Genomic DNA, 19,997 nt, shown 5'->3' on the forward strand with positions numbered 1-19,997 from the left:
TTTGGCACTTAATTTGACAAATGGCCACAATTAAGAAAGTCAATTAGTCTAACCCCTCAAATATGGTCAAAACATGATTAGTTAATCAATCAAGCCATTAGTAATTATGATTAATTAATCTAATGAACTTAAATTGCAAATGTAGCCTTAATTGACTTAACCATGGAAATTGGCTTTCAATTAAGGCCAGAATTAAACAATAATTGATTATTTCAATTGTAGCCACTATTAATAATAAACTATTCTATGGTATGCAGAAATTACTTATGATAAAATTTGAATAATGAATATGCAGAAATTAAGAATTGAGGGGTAAAAATGATTAATTCATTTAATTGATCAAATTCCTTGAATTAAACGAAATAAAACACTTGCTAATTAATTTCTGATAATTTAAAAAATTATATAAATAATTGTTATAGATTATTCCCTTGGCTAAATTTAGCAAATATGGCACAATTGTTGTAAAAATATGTAAATTAATTTCCAAATGATTTATAATATTACAGAAATTATTTTGCCAAGTAAAAATGGCAAAATATTGCCTAAATAATTTTATAAAATCATTTTGACTTCTAAACAATACATATTTCACTCTGTTTAATATTCAAGGACTTTGGGTAATTAACTAAATTATGGGAGGTCAAAATTAGGTGTCAACAGTAACCCAAGGGAGTTTGTCTCAATTAAGGATCTTGTAGGTATCCGCTGGTTGATCTTGATTCTTCGTTCCTTCTTAGAGTTGATGCGGCTTGCTGAGCTGTATTTACTTCTTTTCCTTTGATGTAGATGGTGTAAGAATCTGCGTGTTTGGTTTAGTTTTTATCCTTCGCTAGACTTGATTTATCTTCTTTCCTTGTGGAGAAGTCTGCTTGATTGCTTCGCATCCTTCAGCTCGACTTGATTAGTCTTCTTTCCTTGTGGAGAGATTCTAGCAATCTTTCTCTTGTGATGGGGGGCTTGACCAATCCTGTTTCCTTTTGTAGTTGACTCGTGTTCTCTAATTGTTGGAAGTTTTACTTCTTTCCATATGAGAGCTTCTTCTTCATTTTTGGATTACCTACACGTAAAGAGTGTCATCATCAAAAAATATTGACAATAATATAAATTGATATTGCAAAAGCTAACATAATTAAGTACTGGACCAACTGTAATATTACGCACCCTCATCTGTCTCTTTTCCATTCATCAAGTCAATTATGTTACAGTTAATCTCTACCTAACATGATCCCCAGGCGTCTGTCTCGTTCTCATTTATTTATATTATTGTTAGAAAAATTGAAGAAGAAAATTACAAATTAGGTCCAATCTATCTTACTTAAGTTTTTTCTCTCTCAATGCTCACTTATAATGTGGCATTCTAATAGCCTCCAACCTCCTCCTGCTTACCCCAGTTTAGGTATCAGTACCAGAAAAAAAAAAAAAAAAAAAAAAAAAAAAAAAAAAAGAGGAAATAGCGATTAAACTGTTTGCCAATGATGAATTAGCTACGAAATTATGATTTCTTCATAAAATAAGAAAATAAAAATTGTGTATGTAGAAGAGCAACGGGTTAGCAATGGAAATGAAGCCAAATTTGGCGCTAAGTTTTGGCGCTTGCATTATAGCTGCAAAATTAGAGACATTTTCGATCTCTAAATTTATTACAGATTAGTGACGGATTATCCTTTGCTTATCAAATTATTGCAGAATTAGTTGCTACTGAAAGTAGCCGTCGCTGGGTTCTTAAAAAATCGACGATATACTTCGTTAAATTATTCAATTAGATAATAATTAATTGAATAATTTAAGAATAATTGAATTCTTTTTTCAAGTTCTACTGAATAAGTTGGAGGAAGCTTTGGTGCTACTGTAAAAATTCTAATTGTATGATCTAGAAGTCGCGGGCTAAATCAATAAAAATAACACGTTACAAGAATGCAACTGCATACAATAAATCAAATGTTGTCCAATTTCACAGGTGGACCCAAAGGGAAATTTCAACTGAAAAGGGAAGATACCTAAATCTTGATCAACATCTATTTATGCGTATTAATATGAGAGGCCCCGAGTTTCATGTATCTTACTTGCTCTATCTCAATTTATGTGATATACTTTCCTTTTTAGTCTATCAAAAAATAATAAAATATTTCTATATTTAGAAATTTTTAACTTTAAACTTTCCATTTTATCCTTAATGAAATGTTTTACAGTCATACAAATATCTATGACTTATTTTGGACCACAAGTTCCAAAAGTGTTCTTTTTTTTCTTAAACTTTGTGCATAGTTAAATTATATCACATAAATTGGGATGTAGGGAGTATTATATTAATAGACTTGTTTGCGCTTCGAGCTATCATAAAAACCCTCGTTAAATTTAGCGGAAAAAACTTTTTTTTAATTCTTGAATATTGAAAATAATAAAAATTTAGATTTTGAAAAATCGGAATATATCTTTAAATTTTCATTGAAAATCAAAACATACAAGTCTTTATATTTTTTTTCTCAACATAGAAAAATTCAAGGATCCTTATTCTGAAACCAAGAGTTACCAGAAACCTAACATTGTGTATGAACAAAAAAAAAAAAAAAATCATTTGACGATAACGAATTGAAATTTTGAACTTATAAATTCATAAAAAAGATCGTTACATGTCAGTCATTGCTTTTCACCACCTAGAGCAGCCTTCTTCCACGTAATTTATTTATTTATTTATTTGTCATCCAATGCTAGGATAAAAAACCATGGTGTACGACATCCAAAATAATTAATCTCTGAAGGAGAAACGAGTAAAAAACTCACTTAATTATATATTTTTTTTAAATTGACTCATCAAATAGTATTAATAGTAGTACCAATATAAAGTATCAGAGAAGAATAGTGTTGATTGCTACCTCAAAGTGGAAATAGCAACCACGTGAATTGTGATTAATCCAACAAACGGGGGATTCTTCTAGGCTTCGAGCTGCATATCTTCTTTTTTAATTTAAAAAAAAAAAAATTAAGCCTATTTTTGATACCTCTAACCAAGGTAATCTTGAGTTTGGTCAACAAAACTATGTCACTAATTGAATCGTTCTACCTACTATCCGAATACATTAAACATAATGAATTTGGCAAACAATAATTTTGCACGTAATTTGAATTTTAGATCTCCAGTGAACAATTTGGCTAGGACGTGCATTCAACTCATTTTATAGAGAGGAAAATCAAGTTGCGGATTCTGCTGGAAGGAGGGGTTATAACGAAAAAGGCCAAGAAAATTAAGATAGAAATATTTTATTGTATTATAATTTTCCACCCCTTTTTATAAAAATATATTATGTGTAAGACATTAATGGGACCAAACAGCTAGAACAGTCCCTAGATGAATATGGTGCATATAATTTAATACATATAATATTATCTTTTAAGCAACAAAAAAAAAACTCGCTTGGCTAATCTTTGGTGTGTCTGCTTCTTAATTACTCACAAATCATAAGCATTTATTTTCAAGGGATGAGCTCCAATATAAATAATGAAGATTTATCTAGTAATTAATAGTTGCCATTTGTCAAAATAAATTTTAGAAGGCATGTACCATTCCATAGTAGTTCCTTTGACTATGTTTAAGGAAAAGTTCCACAAATCAATTCGATAGCACAATTTTGCAGTAAATTAAACCAAATTCAGAAAAATAACAACCTGTGCATGCATCACGTGATATATTTCTTTTCAATATGTTTGTTGGTAGAGACGTGGCAACCATAGGTCACAAATCACAGTTGAGTTTTCCATAGTAATTTGAGAGTCCAACATGTTATAACTTCAATAAATTATGATAAACTTTCACTACTAAAACAAACCACTATTTTTCCACTAAAAAATGTTCAGCAGCTATTTCTGACTGAATGTCGGTGGAAAAAACCTAAATAGTAAAGTTTTCACACGGAAAAACTTTGAATTTGTTTACCCTAAAAAGAGTACAGTTAAATTTGTTTGTGGTTTAAAGGATACATGAATTAATTTGTTATAAATAATGAACAAATAGTTGATAACAAATAAGAAAATCAAGTCAATATAAAGCAGAAATGAAATAATTGAGCCTGGGCTTGTATGATCCTCGGAGAGAATTCTTTGATAAGCTTTCCTCCGGTGGAGCAATTGCATGCCTTAGCCTTTGATAAATAAGTGCTAATCCGGAGCAAAAGAATAGTAAAAATATGCAAATTATAATGACTGAATTGTATAAATTATTGTAAGAATCTGTACTTCGATGCCCTTTACAATGAACTATTAGGCTCTTTTTATAGTTGCAATCCTCAACATTGAGCTGTAGATTAATTCTAATAATGAGTAATAAAAGACAATAAATGCTACTTTAATTCTAATATGTGACGTCTGCTACGAATCTGGACCGGTCATATAACGTTAATCTTCCACAAAATGGCCCGAACCAACTAGTCCGGAAAGGTTGATCCGAGTTTATTCGGGGACTTCTTGTTCCGGCCAAACAAAATGACTAAGCAACATTTTAACTCCAACTGCCACGTGTTCTATTCCCATCATGCCATCTGTCGAGCATTATTTTTGTCATGTATACAGATAGTCCCCCCACTCTCCGGTGGAGAGAAGTGACACCGAGGAGTGGACTTGAAACGTCACCAGACCTACCCCTACTTAATGGCAGGAAAACGAATCATCCCAGCAGTTCATTCAAAAAGGTAACCGTCAAATCCGAATTCAATGCTTCTGCTGTGAAGCGACGACAACCTTTCAATCACGATGACTAACATAAAGCTGTCGTTCATAGAAAATTGTGTCCCTTTGAATACCAAACGTTTCATCTTCCTTAGTTGAGTATAAATAAGGCAATGGATCAAGCCTGAATTCAACCAAATCTTTTCTTTCCTTAAACAAGAAAGAACTTCCCTTGAAACCTTCTTTGTCTTCATATTTTCCTCTTTTGCAAAGATTCTAACATGTCTGCTTCCTCATCCCCTAATCAATCTTCTCATAGTGCTACTCCATCTCCCGGACGTCATTCTGGGAAGGCCCCAATCTCACCAACAAGTCAAGAAACCGACCTTAATTCCCTTGGTGCTGATATCCTCTATGCTGGGTTTAAGTATCATGAAGATTTTAGCATCGTTGACCACCATTAATCTGTTGAAGAAATTGATTCCTTCATAACTGTTGATATTATTCCCAAGGTTCGAGAGGACTGCAACTTCACACCTGAAGCTGAAATTGCTGTTGTTAATTCTGAAGCCAGGATGAACCATCACTTTGAGAGTTTCTCAATGTATACACCTATCCTTTTGCGATAGGTTTCAAGCTCCTAGTTCCCCAGATCATTGAAGACTTCTGCCGCCGATACTAGGTTTGTATCGGTCAAGTTTCCCCTCAAAGTTGGCGCCTGGTCTACTGCATTCAACTTCTGGCCGATCAGGCCAAAGTTGCATTCTCCCTTGATTATTTGATGCACTTGTATGTTCCCCGAGTGTTCCGAGGAGGGTTAGTTCACCTATATCCTTACGGAAAATGTTGTCTAGTCAATCCGGAGGATGAGTTTGATCGGGGATAGCTTCATAGGTTCGTGATAATCTGGACCTATCACCCAAGCCATTTCCGGAGGCATGGAATAATACTCGTAAACCCCTCACTGGAATTCCCACGTTTCTCTTTTTATTATACCACTTCTCGTTTTGCTCCTTTTTCCGTATCTATGCTATTTTCTAGATGTTCCTGTAGAGCCGAAACTTTTAGTCTAGATTTTCGAGTGGGTTGGTGCACTGCTGTGTGCCACTCCCAATATGACTTGATCTTGGAGAAGCATGACCTCCAATAGGTGGAGGGGAAAAATCCACGGTAGGTGAAAATTAATTTTATTCGTTGCGTATGGCTTCACACCTCTTATTTCTTCCACGTTCTTACTCATCCTCTCCTTGCAGGCCTTCCTGTGATACAAACCACTTTTCGGAAAGTCCCCACTCGAAAAAATGCCCTATCAAACATCGTTAATGCTACTTTCTCCAGCCGAAAATATAGACCAAAAGATGCATAAACTTTCCCGGCAGGAATTGGTTCTGGAGTTCGGACCCAACGCCAGCTTATGGAAGCGTGGAGCAAAGCACAACAAGGTGCTTAGCCAGGGTTGGTTTTTATTAATGATGACGATGAGCAGCCACAGGTTGCTGATCCCCAGGATCTCTTGCCTGATGCTCCCAGCAAAGCATCCGGGGAGCCCAAGGTTTCTCCCGTTGAATTATGTTCGGGAAGCCCTATTGTCCCAATCTGCGAACCATCGCAAAGGATTTTTATTCCGCCGGTTGAAACTGGAACTTCGGGCTCATCTCCACGTCCCAAACCTCCAATTGCCAGCTTGGAATCTTCATTGGCTCACCTAGCCAACTTGTTCCTTCAGGTATTTATTCTGTCTTTCCTATGAATCTCTTCATAAGTCCCCAGTGTTTCTGGTTGACCCTTTAACTATCCTGCTTTCAGGGTCATGTGACTGCTACCTCCACTGTTGAATTTGGTCGAACCATTTCTCCCTCCCGTGGTGAAGTCAAACTCTAAAAGGAAAATGACCGTCTGCGGTTTGAAATGGAAAGGCTCCATGCTAAAATTCGAGGTTCTGATTCCTTCCAAGCCTCTCTGAGAATGCGCTTAGAAGATGCGGCCAACTCGCTAAGAGACCGAGAGAATTCTCTTCAAATCCTAACTTCCTCATATGTGGGTCTGCAGAACAAAACAACCAGGCTCGAGGACGATTTGAACAATATCCGGAACCAACTTTCTAGTTTTAAGGTTTCTCGGGATAGCCTTTGAGCCTAATGCCAAAAATTACGACTCTGTTGTGACTTGGCCATTCTATAAACTCAGAGGGATACGTTTCAAGAGGCAAGTGCCCCTGACTTTAACCTTCCTACGTCGCTGCTTGAGGTTGAAATTGACTTGGATGCTGCAGAGATGGCTATCGAGGACATCCAAGACCCTGAGGAGAATGGATCGGGGAGTGAGAACTCTGGGTCACCACCTACTGTTGGAGCTGCTCCAGATACTTAACCCCCGTACTTGTTCTTAACCTTTATAATAGAATTTCTATCTTCCTCTCCTTTGTTTTGTTTCAGACAATAATTGATTTTTATGGAATTTCACCAAGTTTTGATTTTACGCCCGAGCGGACCATGGGATCGGACATACCGGTCCCTTTAGCGGGTTTGTAATATGGCTAAGTTGATTGATTTCTACGATCCCTAAGCACATCCTTAATTTTCAATCAACAACATAACTTTGTTTTGATAGTGTTTTCATCAATCATGTAATCACTCTGCTTTTGAACTTGTGTAATCATCTTCTTCCTTTCCTCTTCTTTTCCTCTTCTTTTCTTTTTTGTTTTCTCTAGCTACTTCAATTCCACAGACACTTATCATACCACCCTCGATGGAAATTGAAGGTGAATGTGTTAGGCAACAACCAAAGAAAAGAACATTTAAGAAGTTTAATTTCTTGGTGCTCTTCTTGACATGTCTACCTGTGGACTTGCCAAGTTCCTTATGTTTATCCTCATGGAAGATTCCAGAGGGCTTTGAAGAAGAAACTCGTAGGTTAATTCTACTGTAATCACATAGGAAGAGTTTTTATTATCACTGCAATTTTGATGAGAACAGTGGATGCTCTGAATGGTGATTAGTTTGAGACTAGTAACTTGCTGATACATTGTAATCCTTTCAGTTTTTTCACTTATCTTAGACCTTTTGTCGTACCCTTTAATCTTTCAACGTGTATTCCCAACTTCTAATTTAATAAGCATGACTCTTCTGAATCAAGCTACTTCCTTTTCACAACTCTTTTTTTTATAACTCCAGTAATTATTTCTTATTTTAATGTAAGACAAAGCAAAGATACGAAAACAATCAAGACTTACCCGGACGCACTGCTTCTGAGGATAAGTTAATTCTTTTATCTTAAGTGAGGGAACAACGCATGGTTTTAGCGACCCTGTCATCAAACGAGTAACCATGACATGAGCAGGATTATCTGATTGTCTTGAGGCTAAAGCTTGAGAAGGAATTAAATTAGAAGGAGATAAATATTGTGCATCTTGAGAGGGAATGGATGTTGATACCTCTGGAAAAGATGGTTGCATTGAACTAGAATTACGCATTACGGGATGCGTACGAGAAATTGGTTGCTGATTTGCGGGGATAAGGAAATTGAAGTGTCAGTAGTTAAAATACGTGAATTAGGAACAAGAGAAGGATGTGGAGATAAAATAGGAGAACTGTGCATAACATGTGTAGCAAGTGGAGAAAACTGATTATTTGAAAGTAAGGAAGTTAGAGTCCTAGGAGAAGTTGTAGACAAGTTTTTAGGAGATAAAGATGAAGGAGAAGAAGTTATATCGGATAAGGAGATAAAGTCAGTTGGTGAAGCACACTGAGTAGGCAAATTAAATGGAGAAAATATATGAGAGGCAGTTTGTGAGGAAGGAACAACAAGTGTAGAAGTTTCACTCTTCGCTGGAAACATAGAATTATATGAAAACGAGGATTCTATAAAATGTACATAGCGTGAAAGAATTATCCGATTAGTGGATGGGTCCAAACATTTGAATCCTTTGTGTTGAGAGGACACACTGAGAAATAAGTAAGCTTTAGAGCGAGGCAGAAACTTGTGCGCAAAAGAATGTGCAACATATGGATAACATAAACACCCAAAGACCTTAATTAAATTGTACTCGGCTGATTTACAATACAATTTTTCATAAGGTGTGATAAAATTAAGAATAGGAAGAGGAGTGATATTAATAAGATGAACCCCAAATAGAGATGCGTCTGCCCAAAACGAATAAGGCATGAGGCTTGAAAAAGAAGACACCTGATCATATTGTTAACACGTCGATGCTTTCTTTCTGCACGACCATTTTGAGCAGAGGTATATGGATAAGAAAAACGATGAATAATTTCATCCTCGCTAACAAAAGAATACAACAACAACAACAACAACCCAGTGAAATCCCACATCTTGGGGTCTGGGGAGGGTATAATGTACGCAGACCTTACTCCTACCAAGGTAGGATGGCTGTTTCCGAGAGACCCTCGGCTCAATAGAAGCATAAAAAGGGGGGTCAGATAAGGTTAAAAGATTTAAAACGATATTGCAATGAAATAATGAAATAATGCAAGCGACACAGTAAAACAAGATAATCAAGGAATTCAAAGCGATATGGAAATGCAAATCACGAAAGCGGCACAGATAAAATAGAGTAATCAAAGTACAGAAAGTAGCAAATAATAACATAAATCAAAGCACAAGAAATTATAATGCGCTAATGCGCCTACTAATGAGGAAAGATAACGAGACTTATATACTAGCCTTCTACCCTAATGTGGGTCCTCCACACCTTCCTATCTAAGGCATGTCCTCGGTAAGCTGTAACTGCGTCATGTCCTGTCTAATCACCTCTCCCCAATATTTCTTTGGCCTACCCCTACCTCTTCTGAAACCATCCATGGCTAACCTCTCACACCTCCGCACTGGGGCATCTATGTCTCTCCTCTTCACATGCCCAAACCATCTCAGTCGCATTTCCCGCATCTTGTCTTCCACCGAGGCCACTCCCACCTTATCCCGAATAGCCTCATTTCTAATCCTGTCGCTCCTAGTGTGCCCACACATCAGACTGAAACAAAAGAATGAAAATGAAAATTGTTATACTCTTTGCCACCATCAGACTGAAAATAAGCTACAGAGGAATCAAAAATGTTTGAAACCATTTTATAGAACTCTTTGAATTTATCATATGCCTCTGACTTGTTTCGCGTTAAATAAATCCAAGAGTACTTGGTGCAGTCATCAAGAAACAAAATATAATATCGAAAACCAGAATTTGAATTAAATGAAGCTTGCCACACATATGAATGAATTAAAAGAAAGGAGCAAGTGCAATATTACGAGAAGAAGGAAATTGTAACTTAATTTGTTTGCCTAGACGACAAACATTACAATCATAATTTTCAAAAGATGAATTACAATGAATAAAACCCCTACGAACTAAAGCTGTAAGAGAACGTTTCCCTAGATGGCCTAAACGTTGGTGCCAAAGAGAGGAAGGTGAGACAACACTTGATAGAGCAACGAGACATGAGCGGCAGGAAGTTGTGCGGACAGGATAGAGAGAGCCATTATTCTCACAATGGAGTAACACTTGTTTGGTCTTCTTGTCCTTAACAAGAAAAACCAGATTCAGTGAACTTAATGAAACAATTATTGTCGACACACTAACACTGAATTGACATTAGATTTTTTCTGAACAGAAGGAACGTATTAAACATTATTTAATTGAAGAGGCTTAGAAGATGTCAGAAGAAACGAAGTACTAGTAGATAAAATAGAAAGAAGATTAGCATTTCTAACCATCACTTGTGACGAACTAGTGTAAGGAGAGGAAGAGGATAAAAGTGTTGCATTGTTCATCATATGTACAGAAGTTTCGGAATCAGGATACTATACCGATGGTTGAACCTCCTCCAAATTCATAGCGTCAAATGATCTTGGTAGAAAATTTGGAACATATGAATGATTGAAACGATTCCTACACTCCAAAGCCGTGTGATTAAAGTGGAAGCAGATTTGACATTATTTAGCAGAAGCGAAAGGAGGTCGCCCAAGAATTCCATCACCCAAAGAGAAAGGGCGAAAATATGGTTGAAAACAAGCCCATTGGTTAGAAAAATTAGAGCGAGAAGAGTACTGGCTTCGACCTCAACCTCGGTTCAGTTTACCACTACCACGTCCATGTGACCCTTTTGGATACTAATTAGCATGAGATAAATTTGAAGAACGAGGTTGAGAAACATGTGGTGCTTGAGTGGAAGCAACTAAAGCAATGTGAGAAGTGGAATAATCATTGTCTACTGCATTGATATGCGCTTCTTCACTAAGTAACAAGGGGCGCAGTGCTAGAAAAAATGGAAGTGTTCATGTCGCATTCAATCCAGATACAAAGGTACGATAAGAAGGTGGTAGTCCTTGCAATGCTTGGGTCAGCAAATCATAATCGGTAACTAGTTTTCTAACTGCTTTAAAAGTGAACAGGCAAGAGAATGCAGTTGTTGGAGATAATCCTCCATGGAAAGTGAGCCTTTCTTAAAATTTTGAAATTTTTACTTTAGATGAAGTGATGAGAAGGAAACCTGATTTAGGTAAAAGGACGCAAGAACATCCCATGCATGTTTGGAGGTGTCGCAGGCATAGTTAAGAAGCGAGTCAAGAACTAGAGGGGAGAGAGTGGCATTAATCCAACTGAGAGCTATAGTGTCGCATTGAATCCACAAACGATATTCATCATGGGTTGATGCTGGGCATGGAATAGAGCCATCAACCAAGGGAAGAATATTATGACTTTTTAGAACAGTAAGAATAAAATTCTTCTACGTAAGATAACTAAGATATGTCAACTCAATGGGTACAAAACCTTTAATATTTGAAATACTTGGAAGAGGATTTGGAAGACCCAAAGAGGATTGAGAGGAGATGACTTGATTTGAAGAAGTAGTAGTTTGGGAAGCCATGGTGCTCTTGATACCAAGTTGAAGTTTAAGAGATAGAAATTAACGCTAAGATTGAAAAGGCCTGCTTGAATAGGCAAGGCCAGAACGTGTATTATTTATAGGTCAAATACAAGTATGAAACTGAAGAAAAGTAACTGCAACATGACTCTCTAAATTATATTTACAATAATATCCTTGTCACAAAAGATGAGTTGGTATATTCATAATTTACGTCAAAAAAATTAGTTCCATTAACCAAACCTTAAAAAGGAAGGTTCGTATACTATAATTTTTTGAAATATTGACACCACTTGCTAGAAATTTTGTATACTTCACCATATATACGTACCCAAATATACATCACCTCAACGACCTTCCCTTACATTCATGTTAATACGCTTCAAAATGTGATTTAACAGGTATTGAACTATTACATTATTACAGTTTCAGTAGATTAATTATCACTCAAAATACGTATTAATATTCATATTAAAATGCTTTTGATTTTATGCCCAATTAATGTTGCCACTTGTCTCCTACACTTCATTCCTGCCAAAGTGCTTGTTGCAATTTAGAGATTATCAGCCCAGTTATCGATATAAAGAGCCCTGGTTAGGCAAACCCAGTAACCCATGAGCCTTAATTGGCCCATTTTAAAGTCATATTTCACCTAAATTTGTAGCAAAATGATTTGGGAAATTGAGATGCGTAGACAATAACAATAGGGAAACAACACAAAATACCCCTAAAATGTAAAATATTTACCCCCCATGTCCTTTCCTAAACTAATTTCGCTTCTTACCCAACCGGCTGAAGATATTTACCCGAGTAACCCATCGCCTAAAACTCTTCCTTCATGGTACCATCGCAGTATATTTATATATCATGATGGTAACATGGAGGACCAAGAGAAGGATCAAAACAGTCCTCCACAATATCGTCTCAATATATTTATGTACCACGATGGTATCACGGAGGACTGAGTGTCTCATTGAAGGATTGAAGCAGTCCTCCACAATACCATCATAGTAGTATATGTATATAAGATGATGATATCATAGAGTTTTTTTTTTTTTTTTTTTGAGAAAAGTGTGTCTTTTGAATAAATAAACATGATAACATCTCAGTATATTTATATATTATGTTGGTATCATAATTTTGGGAGAATTTCGGGTAAATAGTTTCGGGGACAGGGGTATGGCGGATAGCTATTTTATTTTCAAGGAGCAGCGACCTTCTTTCCCCAGTTCAATACCCAACAATTATTGGCATATTTTGTTTAGGTTTAATAACTGTGGCCCAAAAAAAAAGAAACCGAATATTCAAATCCTGTATTTTAGCAATATTGTGTGATTAGTTTAATCACGCAATATTGCTAAAATATTGCGTGATTAAACTAACTAGACTAATTCCTTTAATCCTCCATTGTCCCGTCATAGTTGAAATCATCGAATTTTCCTCTACTACCACAAAAATTCTCTCAGATCATTAGTAACAAATCTTATCAAAATCCAATCTTGAAATCACAATAAACTCGGATGTGCACTTTTTTACTAGTCTCTTTAAGTGAGTATGGTCGAGATTTGTTGAAAACACGTAAACGGAGCTATATAAGAAGGATTCCAAGTTGGACTGGTTTGGAGTTAAGTTTCAGATTTGAAATCGACCTGGAAAACATCAACTGGACAATGTATATCACACGTGTTTATGTCATTTTATATTATAAACATATTGTCATGGATATACATTCTTCGGTCGAACACGATCAAACACATACTTTCATGGATATTCACAAATATACATGATATGCAGAAGATATACGGGAATATACATGAAGATATAGGATGATATACACATATAGAGTCGTCTTCAACCTCGAGCTTTCAATTTGAAATATCAACTCAAATACGCTTGAAATCATCTCTAAACCACTCCAAAAATGATATTCAATCTTTTTTATGTTTCCGACAAACCCGATGTCACCCAATCGAAATAATCACAAATGCACATATCGAAAAAATTTGAATCAAGTTTCAATGGTCTTTAATGATATTTTTTGGTCCTTCTTCAACCTCGAACAATGTATTCTATGTCATGTTCACGTTTTTAAGTTCCAAACTTCAAATCATGGTTTCAATGTTTCGGGGGGAAGAGTTCGACGCATTGTTGGCAATTGAAGAAGGCAGAAGATGAAGGGTGATTGAACTTGGCTATAAGTTGCCAATTTTAAGATATATTAGGGTACATATGCCAATAAGGGAAAAGGGATTTATTGTGTGCCCATTTTTTACCCAACTACTAGCATGTACATGCCAATTTCTCAAATAATTTACCAACACTTCAATAAAAGCGTAAGGTTATTTCCTATTCAGAGAAGGAATTAATACAAGGGAAAATTTCAGAAATATACAAGTTGATCACTTACATTGTAAAAAAATATCCCAAAACTTACATTACAAAAAATAGCCCAACATATACAAAGGCAGAGAGAGAGAGAGAGAGAGAGAGAAGTTTGGGTCATTTTTTGTAAGAATTTAAAAAATGGGTCAATTTTGATCGCATTATTGCCCCAATTAACATACAATGTAATTTTCTCTTAATACGATACTATTTTACACTATCAAGAAAGATTATACTACCTAGAGATCCAACTTATTACAATTTTAACAAATATATCAAAGAGAAAAACAAACACACTAGCTTCAAGTATAACTCTACTCAAAGGTGCAAAAACAATGAGACAATATTCAAGTGAAACTGTCCACGCACCAAGAAAATTATTGATCGGGTTTAATGTAATCATAAGTTTATCTCATTTATACTGGCTTCATTCTTTGATTCAAGACTCAAAAGTTGCAATGCTACTACCTTAAATGATTAATTCTGTGTAAAATCATCATTTTCGTTGTTGCTGGTCTAATTGTATAGTTGATCAGTGTCTGGCTTATTCCAACGAACAGTGATTCGATAATTCTTGCTTTAGATCTGCTGCTTCATTTGATTATTATTTTTACTAGGCCAGCTTGATTGATAAACATGTATATACTACATTCCTCCAACACAAATACAGAATAACCCTAAAACCTTCATACGATGACAATCGAGCAATTAAAGTGTCTGATTATAACACGACACCTTATTTCAATGGCACCATAGGAAAGACAACCAACTCTGTCACTAATTTAAAAAAAAAAAAAAAAAACAGAAAAGGGAAAAATATGAAAAATGCCTCTACGTATTGATAATGGCTTAAATTTGCTCTCTTTTACGGTTAAAACGCCCCTACTTTTACCACAGTTACAGTTAAAAACTTGTGCTCCTTTCCTGGGTCCAACAGGTAGAAGGAGGATAAACTTTAAACAATTTTCAATAAGTTAGGGACATTTTTAACCCTTTTCTGCTACAAGAATGAAACTATATGATAAACATGAATCTTGTAAAGGCTTTTTTTATTTATTTTAAAAAAAAATAGTAAAGATCAGTATCACTCTTTCAGCTCTGATCAGCAACTTTTATTATGCATTAGATTGCTATCTATGGTGGGAACCACAATTTTATAATGTGAAATCCTTGTCCAAATGTAAACTAATGCACTCTATCTGCAAAAGGGTCAACGTAATTTGATGATGAAGTTCCGTCTTTCTTTCTTGGACCATATTTCTTGAATCAACAAGGAAAAAAAAAGGAGGAAAATGGAAGGTCAAAGTTCAAGTCTACAAGCTCCATTAGTGTCAAATCAAGAAAGCAGCCATGATGATAAAGAAGAACATGAACAAGATTATGGAGGAGAGATCATTGAAGAAATAAAGAGGCAACTAGGACTTGTTGTCCCTCTTATAGCAGTCAATGTTCTGCAGTACTGTCTGCAAGTTATTAGCATCATGTTCGTCGGACACATCGGTGAATTGGCTCTCTCTGGTGCTTCCATGGCTACTGCTTTTGCTTCAGTCACTGGATTCAGTGTTCTGGTAACTTCTTTTGTTGACTACTTGTCTGTTCAAAATCTTGCTAAATGGTTGCACTACTTAAAAAATGCTATTTTTTCCCACTGAAAAATGTTCAGTGGCTAGTCCCGCTGAATGTCAGTGGAAAAAAACTAAGTAGTAGTGTTTTCACTCGGAAAATTTAGGAAGTTTCTCAGCATTTCAATGGGAGTCCCGCCATGCGTTTTCCCAGTGAGCTGGTTCGATTGGAATGAGGTGGGAAAATCATGTTTTATAACACAAATTTCTCACTGAATGTCGGTGGGAAAAAAACTCTGTATCTAGTAGTGTTGTTGATTGAATTTGACAATTTGTATGCTGCATGAACAGACGTGGATACATGATCTAGAGTTAGTGGGTTCAAATTGTGATAATGTGTGTGATTTCGGTGCTTGAAACAATTTTATCTTCTCCATATTACTATCTTTAGAGTCGATAATTTTATATGAGGAACATTTGAACTAAATCACTTGTTGTCGGTACTCTTCATTTTTCGTGTTGAGGTTTATCCTAAAAAGGTACTCAAATGGATAAGAGTTCTATTTATAGGTTTTCGTTGCCTAATTAGTTATTTTCGAATATGTAAATCAATAGTTCAAACTCACTCAGAGATAGGGAATTTTTTTTTTGGTTATATGTGTACATTCTGAGTGTTTTTTGGCTATATGTGTACATTCTGAGTGTTTTTTGGCATATGTATACATAATTCGAGCATAAAGTAATGGGTTAAGTTGAACTCATAGATTGCGCACTAAGTCCACCTATGTGCCCGAACATACGCGAAGCTAGAAGCACTATTACGGGTTCGACTTAACCAGTAACTTTTACTCAAATAGTGTACTTGTGTTAAGAAATTCATAAATATGTACATATATTAAATCTAGAACCTAGGTATTACCACATGAAGTCACTGTTTTAAAGTTCATACCCATAAAGTTGAAATCCTGGCTCCACCTCTGTGCGCGAATGAATTAATTAGGTGCTAATTCCTTTCTTATCTTGAAGTTTAGTTCTTCTCAATGTTCCCCACTTCCAAAACTGTTCATTATTTTACTCGTAGATTTATTTCTGAACTTACTGCCTTTCACATATTCTTTTGGTAGTTAGGAATGGGAAGTGCATTGGAAACACTATGTGGGCAAGCCTATGGAGCTAAACAATACCACATGCTTGGCATTTTCACACAGAGAGCAATGCTAGTTCTTCTTTCCTTGAGCATTTTGATCTTACTGATATGGTTCAACACCAGTACAATTCTCATCGCTTGTGGTCAAGACCGTGATATATCTATCGAAGCAGGACAATTTAATCAATGGATGATTCCGGGCCTTTTTGCGTATGGCATCCTTCAATGCCTCAACAGATTTTTACAGACTCAGAATATAGTGATGCCCGTGATGTTGACCTCTGGGATCACGGCGTTCCACGTTCTTATATGTTGGCTTTTCGTGTTCAAGGTTGATCTTGGGAGCAAGGGAGCTGCTTTGGCTAATGCCATTTCGTATTGGGTTAACGTGTTTTTGTTAGCCGGTTATGTTAAATTTTCCCCAGCTTGTAGAAAAACTTGGACTGGTTTTTCGAAGGAAGCTTTGCACGACGTTCTGGATTTTATCAAGCTTGCCATTCCTTCTGCAATTATGATTTGGTAAGTCTAATATCATTTTTTCCAACTAATCAATATGTTCTTTTAAATCAAATATGGATGGCAACGTACTTACTTTGTTAGCGTGCTTATGCTGAAGGCTTTTTGACCTATTAGGCCTCCGTTTCAACATCAAGACTTAATTTTTTTTATTCTTTCCATCCATTGCTGGCCATATCTGTTATGAGTAACTCACCTTTTTATGTTTTATCGCTCTGATTTCAGCTTTGAATAGTGGTCATTTGAGATGGTTGTTCTTTTATCTGGCCTCCTCCCAAATCCTAAATTAGAGACATCAGAGTTATCGATAAGGTCCGTGTTTTATTAACATCAAGCTCATTGTTCATTTTGCTTCTTATAACAAGAGAAGATCAACAAACTACCTTTACACAATTTTTTTGAAATTCTTTTCAGTCTTAATACTTGTTGGATGGTATACATGGTTTCAGTTGGACTTGGTGCTGCTATAAGGTAAGTCAATGCACTTCGCAGTGACAAAAAGGTGTCAACTTTTCCTTCACATATATGTATGGACTTGAACTAAATTGTTTCTATCAGCACAAGAGTTTCAAATGAGTTGGGGGCTGGTCGTCCACAAGGAGCACGATTGGCTTTATGTGTTGTTGTGATAGTGGCCATCACAGTAGGATTGACAATCGCAACCACCACAATTTTGGTTCGTTTTGCGTGGGGGAGGCTATACAGCAACGAAGAAGAAGTGATTAGATACGTCGCCAAAATTTTACCTCTGCTTGCTTTATCTGATTTCCTGGATGGCTTCCAATGTGTGCTTTCAGGTTAAAATTACTCAACTCTTTCATTAGCTGAAGCAAGAACGAGAACGTGTTACGTGCTGTAGAGTATTTTTTGCATTTTTTTCAGGGGCTGCTAGAGGATGTGGATGGCAAAAACTCTGTGCATATATCAATCTTGGTGCTTATTATGTTGTGGGGTTACCTTCTTCTGTTCTCTTTGCATTTTTTTTCAATACTGGAGGCATGGTACATCTCCATTACTCCTCTAACAACCCCACCCCCAAACTACCCCTCATCAAATCTTATCTTTCTGTCTTTGATTTATATTCATACTTTCAGGGACTATGGATGGGGATCATTTGTGCACTGCTAGTGCAAAATGTGGCACTAATCGCTATAAATATATGCACTAATTGGGACAAGGAGGTGAGTCTTTCTCTCTTTTTGCAATGTCCTGATAAAATGTTGTGATTCTGTGAGAAACTTGGCAAATAAAGCAGAAATAATCAAACATCTTTTACCATTCTAGCTACTAAGGGGTCGTTTGGTTGCTGGTTAGGAAGTGGATTGTTCATGTGTTAAAAGTTTAAAACTAGTATAGTTAATACCATGTTTGGTAGCTTTTTAGTTGCTTTGCACACCAAGTACGGTGTTCGGTTATCATTTTACATTCCACATAATTAAAACATGTATAAGTTATGAGTCAATCTATATATTATTCTGTGCAGCGTAGAAGATGGAATAACTAATAAATAAATAACTAAATCATGCATAACTAATCTCTGCATAATTAATCCCTACATATCTCTAACCACAACCAAAAGACTCCTAAAGGGTTAGGCCAACTATAATAGAGAATGCGGAAGCAATCTGAGACCAAACACACATGTAATATAGACAATATAATCACCGATTTTAATCAAACATAAATCGAAAGAATACCTCTTGAAGCGTGACAACAACGGTAAATCATGTTCCCACAAATTATGTGCTTCAATACAGATTGATCATTCCCTTTCACACCACATTTTAATCCAACTCAGTAGAGAAAACATTGTTTCCTTTCCTATATCAATTGATATCATCTTACTATGAGCCTATGACTTAAGATGGCCTATGTTTATGACTTAAGATGGCCTATGTTTCTTTTTCTTGTAGTCTGTTCATGTTTCTTTTTCTTGTTCTTTGTTCCTCTGTTCACATCTGTTTTTCTCTATGATATTAGGCAAGAAAAGCTGTAAATAGAGTTCAAGGCTGCGGACTAGTTGAGTGACATTTGGTGCTGCTTATCCGATGAAGAATATTTTTTATGTCAAGCTCAAATTTGGAAATACATCTTGAATTGTATCATGTAAATTGCATGAAAATAAGCTTTTTTTTTTTTTTTTCTTGCAGTGCATCAATTTTTTACATCCCTTAACATTAACTTTGATTGAGTTTTTCTGTTTCATCTATTTGACATTCTAAAAGGAAGAATTGTATCAGTTCCACATGTAAAATATAAACGAATTCTTGTGCATATTTATGTGTATGCATAGTACAGGGTGGACGCTATGGGTGCCACAAGAATGGGCTACTGATAGGCCTAGGCATCAAGTCAAATCGAGTTCAATCGTCTTCATGTCACCAACAGTTGTATCAATTTTACCAAGAGACACATTGCAAACAAAAAGAGAATGAGTAGTTAAAACCTGAAAGAATTTTTCATATAGAGTAATTGCATTTATTGTTGTAGAGATCTAAACACTTGTCAAAATTATAAAGAACAATCTCTTACAGCCAACTATTGCAGAGTGGACGATTTAGGTTTTAAAGGGAGCAAATTTACACGGATTGATAGTAGAAAAAAGAAGCGAACTTAATAATACCATAGCGACTCATTATATTTCATGTTAATTACCTTTGGATAGACACTTATCGAAAGGCTAACATCACACACTTAACTGAAGTTACTCCGAAACATTCTTCGATGCTTGTCTCCTTAACTAATAGGCTCCTTGGGAAACAGAGCAAAAAACTAGAAGTGAATCAAATATGGAATACTCACCCAATATTCAAAAAATTTGCTAGTGATACTTGGTGGGAACAAGTCAAT

General features: G+C 35.8%; 1 pseudogene; it reads left to right on the forward strand.

Annotated features, from left to right (window-relative positions):
* Positions 1–14,495: 14,495 nt before the first annotated feature.
* Positions 14,496–19,458, forward strand: LOC132614397 (protein DETOXIFICATION 16-like; annotated as a pseudogene).
* The last annotated feature ends 539 nt before the right edge of the window (positions 19,459–19,997 follow it).

This window comes from Lycium barbarum, chromosome 10, assembly GCF_019175385.1.
Source record: "Lycium barbarum isolate Lr01 chromosome 10, ASM1917538v2, whole genome shotgun sequence".
In the NCBI taxonomy this organism is placed as follows: domain Eukaryota; kingdom Viridiplantae; phylum Streptophyta; class Magnoliopsida; order Solanales; family Solanaceae; genus Lycium; species Lycium barbarum.